Here is a 12,375-nt window from a genome sequence, read left to right as displayed (position 1 = left end):
AGTAACTGCTTAAGTGAAAAAGTGATAGGAAAGTATATGCATACTTCTGATGCCTTTGGTTTGATAATTATTTTGCCCTTGTAAACTAAAGTTTATCACACTGTATGTTTTGGCTTTTCATTTTGGGCTTGTCTACATGGGCAAATTTACTGGCATACTTATATTGGTATAATTGCACTGTTAGAACTATACCAGTATAACTCTTCATTCTGGAATAAGAGTGTCCAAACAGGAAGTTTTACCACTTTAGATATAGCGGTATAATTATACCAGTAAATTTATCTGTGAAGACCAGTCCTTTATTTCCTCTACCCACCTGTCCTATTTCTGTTAGCTAGGAACAAGAGAAGAGTCAGCAACACAAGACCAACCAGTTTTCACAGATCCACAGTGGACCATGGACCACAGCTTAAGAACTTTTAGACAACTGAATGGCTGATCTTTCTCATGGGATAAGTACACATGATACAACAAGATCACATTTTCTGGAGCAAATTTTGCCATTAGTTACAACTGTGCAGACCCAGTAAAGCCAGTAAGGTAGCATGGTTAAAAAAAAGAGCAGAAGTTGGTCTTTTGTATTGTAGAAATACTTATAAGTACCTCCATCATGGTAAATTTTAGTTAGCACTGAAAGTCCATTTAAAAACCAGACAACGTATTACTTTACGAACTCCACAACAAGGAGTGGAAGTAACTTGCAAAAGGTAGTTAAGGTGTCTACAGCTTTTTATGTATCTTTTAATGAAACATTCATACTTGAACTTGCAGTGGAAAGCAGCTACTGTTTTGCTCCACTGAAAGAGAGAGATGAACTTTGATTCTCCCAAGAGTTGACAAGATATGGATTTTTTCTCATCACTGCAGCATTAATGCTGTAGTTGTCACATCCATCAGATTCTAACTGAAACATCTGTCAAGAAGCACGACATTTACTAACACAGAACAGGATCTGCTTAGCTGGGCCTTAAGCTAATGGAAGTATTGAATTGTAAAAAGGCAATGCTCTAGGAAAGAAAATGTCAAAAGAGCTGAATTTAAGAAATGACATATAAGGAAAAATGAAAACCCAGTCACCTGCAACAGGTAGAATAAAGCGGAGGCAGAATATCCTTCACTCAACAATTTACTTAGGAAACTGTGCACATCAGTATTTATTGGAGATAAACCTTATATAATGTAAGCAGGTATAAAGAAAGGGTGAAAAAACATTCGGCAACATAAAACAAAGCGTGGTCATACTCATCCTTCTGACAGAATCAGTTTACTCCCTCAGTGCTACACCTGTGTATAAAGGGAATTATAAAAGCACCCGTTGGTGGATAAACTGTATAGGTTGCATGCTGTCATTTCCCTGGCTTGAACTGTTCCTAATTTAAAAAGGAGAGACCCACATTATACAGCTCTAGTACTAAACTTACATGAAAGCACTATTCTATTACCTACCCACTATCCATGAATTTTGGAAAGTATTTCAGTTAGGCAGAGATGTACATGCAACGAGATGCACATGAGACTATATTCCACCTTCATCTATGTATAAACCCCACTGTACACTCATATATGTGCCTAAGTGACACTGAACCACAACAAATAATTTAAAGTTGTTAACACAATTTCCCCCCCATGCAGAGACCCTGCAGGTTATTTCTCTGTAGCATGGCTCATTTGCTGCTTTGAACTAGAGTAAATGGTGGAGTCTTTGTAACTTAAAGTCTTTAAATCAAGATTTGAGGACTACAGTTACTCAGCAAGAGGTTATACGCCTATTGGAGGAGTGGGTGGGTGGATCAGGATCTGTGGCCTACAATGTGCAGGAGATCAGACTAGAAGATCATGATGGTCCCTTCTGTCCTTCAAGTCTATGAGTCTACTTATATAGGCAAAGTCAAAATCATCCCTGATGTGAAGTTACACCGGAGTGAATTTAACACACAGACTTTCTTTTAAAAAAAGTGACCACAGTAGAAATGTATGTCCCGCACGTTAAATTCATGCCCAAGTCTCATTCTTCTTATGTCATATCCCAAAATTTAAAGTGAGTACAAAACAATTATTCTGCAGACCACAATATCACTTCCTGAGAGTAGCAGGAAAAACAAGTAGCATATGAACTTCAAGGAACTTAACACAACCCACTCAAGCAACTAATCCCTCCACTCCTGTGAATATGTGGATGGGTAGGATTCATGGTGGGTGTTAAGAGATTATAAAATGAATCCCTGCATCCCCTCAACACTCTTTTAAAGAAGAGGCAACAGTCCAGCCCTGCTACTTAAAGTGACCAGTCAGACAACCCAATACAAAGGCATGACATGATTCAATTGTGAGGGTCCCTGTAATCCCCATCAGCTAGCCCCAGCAAGAGCACCTCAGTCCCCTCTGTCTGGAATTAGGGTGGTTTCAGCTAGGGTAGACTAGGATAGTACTGTAACAACACTTTTTGCAATTTATTAATAAGGAAAAATGTGAAACATATTCACGAAGAGGAAAACACTGACTGAAATATCATCAATTCAGTTGCTCCAAAGTGGTGATAGCACATATGCAAAATGAGTGGATACATATGCTCAAACATCTTTACGGACAAAACTGACAAAAACAACTCCATCATGCAGTTGTGGGAAAAACAAGTTATGCAAATGAGAACCATAACCTCAACATTTTACTGTTCCAAATATTAATTCTAGGTCCTTTCGGTCATCTCTAATGGAAATTCTGGAATGGATGAAAAATTAGATCTTATGGCACTTCTCTAAAACACCAGTGCTCAAATTTCCTAACTTTGCTGTCTATGGGTAGGCACTTAAATACAAATAAACAATTCAACATGCCTGCTTCATATCTACCTTTACAAAGGCAGAGAATACTTGCTTTTATACACAGCATTCAAGTCGTATATAGAGAGATTGAACTGGTAAACGTAATATTTATTATTTGTAGTATGGTCTCATCTAGAAGCTCCAAGTGAGATCTTGGACTCACTCCCCACCTTTTAAAACATTTCTCACTAACTGGAAAACTGACATTGAAAAGCATTAATACATAAAATATAATCAGAGAGACAAAGCACATAGTGTTGGCATGAGACATGGCAAAAGCATCATATCTAGGTAATTAGGCTAAATATGCCCTCAGATCAAATCAACAGGCACTAATGTGTCAGAATTTGGCACAATACATTTATAGCGGTCACCTTTTCAAGCTTGCCAATTATTTTAGACAACTAAATTACATTACCAAAGTATTCCCAATTTCCTACAGTTGTTACAAGGAAGTATGAGGAATACTGCAAGTACTGACAAAACTTTATCTGTATTCATCTATAAAGACAAAAGAGGCAAGCTTTTATGTTTACCACTATAAATACTGAATGCAAACCAAATCTGAGTTTTAAGAACACCATAAAAACAAAAATGATTTACTTATTTCAAGTTTGATTTTGTCATAAGGTTTTGACTGTGATTTAGACATTGTACTGTAGCTGGAGAATTGTCTTTTTTCATTCTACACCAATGTTAATCCAATAGGACAGAAGGTAATGACAACTACAATCAGGTTTGATAGAAACCAATTTTTAAAAAATATAACTTCAACAGATAATATCAATATTTATCTTTAAATATTTTTTCCAATTATCTCCTTAAATTTTCACTGTTGTGCAAAATTATGTGATGTGAGCGTCCCCCGTCCCCCACCATTTTTAATCAATTTAAATGTTCACAGCTGTGGGAAATCATGGGCGTGGGTCTGACAATAGAGGGATCGGACAATTTTTGAATCTCAATGTCTATTGTCATTAAATAAGTTAAAGCTTTATAAACATTAAAACACAAATTATCAATATCACATGTCAAAACAAAAGTAAATATCCTTAAATCAAACTAAGAAGTTCATAAGCAGCATTTTTCTTAATTTACCAATCCATACATTTAGTTTATTATTGATGGAAATTTTATTTGTATTTCTGGGTGTATGGTGAAATTGACACTTACTGACATTTATTAATAAAAATCTAACCCTTCAAAATCTAACTTCAATATAGTGTATGTATGCTAGTATAAATTTTTATTATCTTTTCCTCAATCCAATCCAATTTAAATTATTATGTATTCCACAAGATATATGTAAAAAGGTCTATCGTCTTCCCTTGATAAACACATTGTCTCATTAACATGTGCATTAAATAAGAATAGACTTTTGTGCATCTTTACAATTTGTATTTTTGGGAAACACTTGCCAAATTAAACAATGTAACTTTACTGTTTGGGTTGGGAGTGGATGGAAAGCTGTGGATGGGCACAAAATGGTTTCTGCAAACAGTTCTACCAGGAAGGATAAGAAAACGGACAAAAGAAATATCTAAGTACAATCCTGTGGGTCTTCTTCCAATTTACAGCAGCCTCAGATCTTATTTTAATAAACGTCATTAGCACAGCCTCTTGATGTATACATGCTCCATGATAAAATGGACAATTAAGCTTTCTATATTAATCAGAGAAATGCTGCAGAGCCACTTCTACCATCACATGCGCTTTCTTGTTTTGTTTTGTTTTTTATTGTTGGTTTTAATTCACTGCATCTGGAAGGAGGAAGTGGAGAGGAAGGGCACAGGGCTGGCAGCATTACTCTGGTTACCAAAGAAACCCATTACTCACTTTAGAAAAGGATCTGGAACACATCAAGAGACAGCTGATGACGTATTAAAAACCAATGATTTGGAGACAACCAGTGATTGGCTTTACACTAGTTGCCAAAACAATATCACTAGTGAGAGGTGAGGAAGCTTGAGGAAGTTCTATTTAAGAGGATTCAGAGTAACAGCCGTGTAATTGGTTAGTCTCTAAGGTGCCACAAGTACTCCTTTTCTTTTTATTTAAGAGGAGTAACTGTGTAGATCATGGGAGGGGAGTCACAAAGAGTGGAAGTTAAGAGGAAAGAGACCAAACTTCACTGAGAAAGTTGCAGAAAAACAAAGAGAATAGTCTGACACACACAACAGGAAATGTCAACTGAAGATAAGAAACTTGAGGAAAGGAAAGGATAAAAAAAACACTAGGGGGAAAAAAAGCAACTGGAAAAGAAAGAAACATTGTGGGGACAGAGAGAAGTTCAGAAAAAAAGCAGAGAGACAGAAAAAACCTATAAGGCTCTGAAGTTGTTGGTCTACTCTAAAATGAAAAGTCATTCCTCCTTCTCCCTGAACTGCTTCCTAGCATGCACAAGCATGATGTTTTACAAAACAGTTTGTCCTGAGATTATTTACTCTCCCAACATCTGTGTGGTTTTACGTCCAACAGGAACAGAGAAGTTGCTTCTATGATCCTGAATTATTTTGTTTTCAGGGTAAAAACGTTTATAGTTTTTGAATTTACGATTTATCTTAGTTCACTGATAAAAATAACAAAGAATGTTTTTAATTTAGCATTTCACTCCAAATTAATCTTCTTAATAATCACTTATAAAAATTAAGGTACGGACTGATTAAAAAGGAAGGAGCTGAGGACAGGTCCCTCAGGAATGCCAAATAAAAGGAGACGATGGGAAGTCAACTAAGATGACACTAAAGAAATCAGTGAAGTAGGAAGAGAACAAGAAAAGTACAGAAACAGTGATGCTAAAATGATAAAAAGTGATCAACTGCATCTGAAGGCAGCAGAGAGTTCAAAGAAGAGTAAGATCAGAGCCATTTCCTTCTCACTTAGCTAGAAGGTTGTCAGGTTACCTGAGCAAGTGCAGTTTCATAGGAATGGAAAAGGAGGAAAGATCAGAGAAAAAGTTGGAGAATAACAAGTTAGGTAGTGAGAGTAGGCAGCTCGATCCAGGATTTGGAGACAAAGGGGTTGGCCAATGGGGCACTGGTTTTATAGGCAGAAGAAATAAAGGAAGCATTTTTCAGGACAGAAACACAACAGTGCAGTTGTAATCAGTCAGAAAGGAGCCAAGATTAAAGATGAGGTAGTGAATGAATGGAAGAGCTAAGAGGGACAAGGACCTGGATCAAGGGATTATAAGCAGACAGAATGGAGATATCAGAGATTGGGATAAAAAAAGAAGGGGTGAAACTGGGGTGGAAGAAAGGGAGAATGGTGTGGAATGATAAGAGATGAGGAAAAATCTTGCTGGACATTGTCTGTTTTATTGTGGATTTTTTTAAAATGGCAATATACTCAGCACAGTAAGAGGTAGAGAGGAGAATCTGAAAAGAGTGCTTGAGAAAAAATGATAGTACAAGAACTGATCAAGGTGGAAAATAAAGTCACTTAAAATAGAAGCAGGAAGAATTAAGGAATGAGAGAATGAATAGAAAGTGGAAGATGTTCTTCAAAAGATGCTCAGTTTCACAAAAAGAGGACGAGAAGTTGCTAGTGTGTGTGTGGGGGCGCGCACTAAGATTAGTGACAGAGGGGAAGACAGTGCGATGGAAGAGGCAAGTGCAGAAGTAAAGAGTAGAGAAAAAAAATTTTTTATTAAAGGACATACAGCCAACAACATGAAGAAAGTTCCAGCTGAAAGCAGCAGAGAACTTTAAGAGTTGAATAGAGCGGCAATGCCAAAAGGAATGAGTGACAAGACAAGAGAGTGTTAGCAAGATGGAAAAGAGGAAGAGACAAAGACAGAGAAAGATTTGAAAGAAAACAGTGCTTGGTAGAGACTAGCTCAAAAGAGTGAAATGGTGAATGAAGAGATTTAATCCAAAGACAGAGATCAAACAAGGTGGTTAAAAAGAAGGACTCACAAGGCAGTGGAATTTTAAACTTTGAAACAGAACATGCATTGCATTGTGTGGTTACAGAACAGCCTCAGGTAGCTTAAGCATAATGTATAAACTGACCTGTCTTTCAAAACTACAGTAACTGTAATCCAATATTTTTGGTAAAATACCCACTGTTATATCACCACCATAAATGTGACCATTCTTGTTTCTCAAATAATGCTTGTCATTCTCAGCAAGAAGTCCAATTTACTGACATAGCTTATTGAAAAGAAAATAACCCTTAGTATTTGAATGCATGAGAAAAGATAGAGATTATGACAATTATTGAAATATAAATTCAATGCAAAGTTTTTGCTAAATTCCAGCATAACAGTATATGTTCAAATTCATCTTCCACTCTTTGAGATTGTAAATGAGTAGCTGGGGGTAGACTTTGAAGACAGTGGAGTTGTCCAGGAAGAAACCTGGTCTACAGAATCCACATTATTGTGATGCCACACAGATGGAGTTTCAGATCCCAAGCTAAGTTTGCAGGGCTGACAGCTTAAAAAATAAAGCACTTTTTTTCACTTGTAAACTGAACATATTTGATATGAAGTTTTTGAGAGGCAAATACAAGACAAATCAGAACTTCCACTGCCCTTAGTGCAGTTATAAGAATTGTTGAAACCATCCAGAGACAAGTGTAAGATGTATTTCTCCTCTATAGATGATGTATTAGTTATAAATCTGTGACTACCAGTTGATTCTCCTCTTCTAGTTACTATTTAGATTTTATAATCATTTAATGGGAGACTGATAAGTGAAGCGGTTTTTCAAGCTGTTTTTCAGCAATAAATATCAATGATCTATGATCAAAACCAATTTTAATAACAATAGTTCTAACACCTTAACAACCACTAAATGATTTGTGAAATCATTTAGAAAGAAAGAAAAAACTGTACAAGAGATGACCCTTACTAGACAACGCTTTTCTTCAGAAAGTTCCCCAAAGTATTCCAAAATGTACTGAACATGGTTCTATTCCACATTCTTAGACTGTCCCCTCTGCCAAGCAATCAATTTTTGCTGGTCATTTTAAAGTAAATTTTACTGTAGACAAATTTCAATTTTTTTTGATGAACTAGATAAATCAAACATTGGAGGAGGGGAGGAGAGTGCATTATTCCACAGAACAAAATGTTTCTTTTGCTGCAGATACAAGACTCCCAGATTTCTAACCTAATTAGTACCAGACGTGTTTTAAGCTACTTCAGAAGTATTCTTCGGTGTTATTAGTGTATTAAATGATTTATATTTAAGAAAACAAAAAGATAAAATCAAGTCACCAGGTAAGCATGAGGGTAGAAGGTAGTACAGAGTGCTATAGGCAATGAAAAATATGTTTACGAAAGAGTTACAATAAGAAGTTTGTAGTTAAGGCCTAATTAATACTCTTACTTTCTTCTGTGAACTTCACTATAGCACCAAAAACACATGAATTACAATCTGCAACCATTTGAAAGTTTTAGGTGGGCTTTCATCCTTGCGAGCTGTACTGCAGACACAAAGCCCTTGTGAGGATTTCATTTCACTATGAATTAGTGTCTAACATTGAGAACGCCTTTCATCATCGGCTTGTATTGCCTTCAGGTGTCTATAAATTCCTCTCAGTCTTTCCGTAGCACTTGTCTATCAGACCATGTCATCAGTTTTCCTGCAGGCAAGAAACAGACACACCTCTTCCTGAGACACAGACAACACAACAATTACCACAGCCACTCTTGCATTATCATTTCATATCAGCTCATCACCAACTGATAATCACCAAAGGCTTGCTACAGAAAACATATTTCACTTTCCTGGACCTCTTTGCCTTGTTTTATTGATGCTGGAAACTCTGTGTTCTGGGAGGGTCTCTGACAACAGCAGTAAGTGTCCCAGTCACTCTCGTGTCACCTACTAGACTAGTGCTTATTCATGTCATAAGCATGTCTTACTAACATACAGTAATTTTCTTCTCTGGGAAAGTGGTAGAGGTTTTTATGACTTTCTTAGCCGGTAACAAGGATATAAACAAATATTTCAAGTCTTTGTGGGATAGACAGGCAATATTGGCATCTACTTCAATCTCTGTGACTCTTAGGTGCTGCTGCAATACAAACAACAGACCCCTAAAAATATTTCCATTAATAAAATCTTTGTTAGAGTATGAAAATGAAGATCAGAGTTGCTCCAGTAATAATACACAGAACTACTGTCATTTATATATAAAAAACAAATTATTTTGTAAAAGAAAATGGCACACTGAAATACTGTTTCCCCCTTTGAATGTCCAACATTTTAAAACACCCATGTGACCATGCTTGTCCTTCTGGGGACAGGACAACTCAAGAGATTGGTAATAGGATATGGAGCCCTTAACCTCTAAGGTCACTGATCTAAATTTGCCCAGGGTCAGTAGAAATCAAATGTCATCATCATCTGATGGATGTTCAGTTAAATGTGATGGTGCTTGGTTCCCTTACTAGTGGACAGGAATTTACGTCATCACTAAAACTATCACTTATAACTGATACAATTGTGAGCTGCCTAACAAGAGATGCAGGATTGAATGAGCCATGTCTACACAGGACTATTTTTCCTGTATAACCTAAAAGCATAAATGTAAACCGATATAGCTATACCAATATAAACCGCCCATGTGGACATTCTTAATCTAATATAAGTGTTGCTTCTTCAGGTTTGCTTACATTGCTCAGAAGAGAGTTTAAGCAAAACCTGCAAAAAAGTTATTCTTGTATTGGAATAAGAGTGTCCCTACAGGGGGTTATTACCGATAAACTTTCCCATGTAGATAAAACCTCAGCCATACTGTCAGCTACTAAAAGTAATCGCTTCCCGTCTAGGCTGAGGAATATAAGCAGGGCAGTGTTAGGAATCCTGTTTTCTGTACACAGAACTAGAGTTCTCAGTGTTGTCATCTTACATCTTAAAGAACTTAAAACTATAACGACTTAAGATTTTTTTTCCATGTGACAATGACAACCATTGCTATGCGTAATAACTATATATTCCTGAATGTCCTCAGGAAAATTCCAGTTACTGCAAGATGCAAAGTATCAATGCCACTAGCAACTATAGTCCTAACAAAGATCGTATACCAACTTATTACATATGATATTGCATTCACATAACACAAGATACAGCTAATTCACATGGTCAGATTCCTTTTTTCCTACATTAAATACAGGACTTACTATAAATGTTCCAGAAGCTTAGCTTTGTCGTTATCTTTAATTATGATAATGTATCCACTGCACAGATGAGTGCCCTACTGTTTTTTCAACTTCAGAGGTTGGCACCCTAGCAACTGTTCAGATCGTTCCACTTTCCCACCCCCAACTGTATGAACAAACTAATGCATACCACCAAATTATCCTTATGAACCCATTCAGCCTTCAAACTGTTAAATCCTACCCAAACGTGTACTTTGCTTCTTTGTCAGCCCTTTGATTTTGTTTCATAGGAAGGAAGGGATGATAAACAAATGACAGCACAAAGCATGCGAGCTCTGGCAGGCAGTTACAAAGCTATTGACAAAAAAACAGTCTATTCACTGCAAGCCTCCTACTTTTACAATCTCTCTCGCTGATCAGGATGCAGGGGAGAACTAAGTCAATAGTTCCTGATGGAAAAATATCTTGTGGGCGTGTTTGATTTCCAGAGACAATGGTTTGTCAAGCAGTGTTTCTCTCTAAAACACACCCTGAATGAGTTGTACTGGAAAAATGTAGTAATATTGCAATTACAAAAGTGCAACTTAAAAGAAAATTCTGTGAAATCTGGGACTGTGCTAACTTCCATGAAATTAGAGTGGGCTGCTCTGAACAGAACAGTACATGGTGTGGGTTAGGTAAGGAGTAACAAGAAAAGCCACCCACACATTGAGAATGGAATTTGGTAACCACTTCAAATAGAACTTGGTTTGATGCAAGGCATTAAGTAGGGGTCTGAAGTAGCGGACACTGGTCATGTTGTGACTATGTAGGAAACACATCAGTATTTCTGAGTACAGAGTAATTCACTCCCTACCTGAGATTTAGAACTGAAGTGAAGAGGCCTTACATTCTTCAATACCCTTCCCAGTAACACTATGTTGCAACTAGCTGTGGTTGTCTTCCATCCCGATATGTGCTACTATAGCCAACAACTATAGAGAAAGGACATGAGGCTAATATTTCTGCTAAAATTGACAGCAGTGAATTTTAATGTTGACATTTGACTCTCCATTGTTAGGTTTCAGGATTAACATTCAATTGACAATTAACAGTTTAAACCTCTAATATCTATTTTTTGAGCCTGTCTGCGGATTCAGGAAGATATCATTGCACTGGTTTACATTCGGTTCTCATTCTGAAGACAGACATAACTAGAGTTTTAGTATTATAAAAATTAAATCTTAAACCCTGGTGTACAATTATGTTATATATGGGGTCCTGGACTTTCATTTTTAGGCAATTTTTACACTTGGACAAACAAATGTTCTGGATGCACAGTAATCCTTAACAACTAGCAAAGAACATGTCAGCATGCTTGCACTAGAGATTAATTTTGTCCCACTGCATATCCAACAAGAGATATCAAACCTGGAAGGAACCACCTTGCCTTAAATATTAACAGCTTGGTACACCTGCTAAGGATAAGGGTAATAAAATCTAATGTTACAGGGTGTAAAATGATCGGTACAGATATCAGAAAGGATTTCTTTCCCATGTTTAGCATTGCACAGTTGGTCAGGTGTGTTATGAGAAGTTTGGCTGAGATCAACAGGACTGTATGACCATAGCTCAAAACATGAATCACGACAGTAAAAGACGTTAGTGGGAATACCTGAAACATTTGCAGTTGCTGTCTACCATATTGTCTTTCTTTAAAGATTTAATTTTTACACACAGATTATAATCAAGCTGTAATTTCCACAATGTAAATGACTGTCAGGAAAACAGACCAAATACAGACTGTTCTATGTATAAAGTAAGGATATGCTTCCCTTTCAGTGATGAATAGATAGCTTTGACAGTTAGACCCAGTGTCTCATAGATTTGCTGGTTTAATATAATAGTTAGCCAAAACCAGGCCTAATCCATCTGAAAAATGGTCTGGAACCCATTGGTTACACTTAGTTTTACAAAGTGCCTGTCAAATCCAAAGAATAGCAAGGCATTATACAATAACGTCACCATCGACTACCCCTGTACTGCATAGGTAAAGATAGCAGCTGTTAAGCACTCACAGTAATTCACACACAGCCTTGTTTGTTTTATGGAGGTCTATTTTACTGAAAAAGGGGAAGCTGGTGAGAACGCTGGGCTTATCACCTCTCTTGCCATGGGAGCTTTAACTTCCCCCTGGATCAAGTACAGACAGACATAGATTTTTGGTTTAACACACATCTCATCCAGATTTCTCAGCCTTCCTTTCCACACATTCCCAGCTCTTCAAATCAGAGTCAACACTGGGAAAGGCGCCCAAGTTCAACTGCCACAAATAGCCACAAACCTCTGGCCTGCTACTGCTACCAACTGAGCTATAAATGAGCAATTGACTATCCTATTTTCTCTTTATTTCCCTCAGGCTTTACCAAAGAGAAAAAGAGACGGAGTTCAACTCTTTAC

At 37.0% G+C, this 12,375-nt stretch overlaps 1 protein-coding gene across 3 annotated transcripts in view; it reads right to left on the bottom strand.

Annotated features, from left to right (window-relative positions):
• Positions 1-12,375, bottom strand: part of AFG2A (AAA ATPase AFG2A) — a 318,280-nt gene that overhangs the window by 152,054 nt on the left and 153,851 nt on the right. The window lies entirely within an intron of this gene.

Source organism: Caretta caretta, chromosome 4, assembly GCF_965140235.1.
Source record: "Caretta caretta isolate rCarCar2 chromosome 4, rCarCar1.hap1, whole genome shotgun sequence".
Classification (NCBI taxonomy): Eukaryota; Metazoa; Chordata; order Testudines; family Cheloniidae; genus Caretta; species Caretta caretta.
Note: the sequence above shows the minus strand (reverse complement) of the source record. Positions and strands in the feature narration are given on the sequence as shown.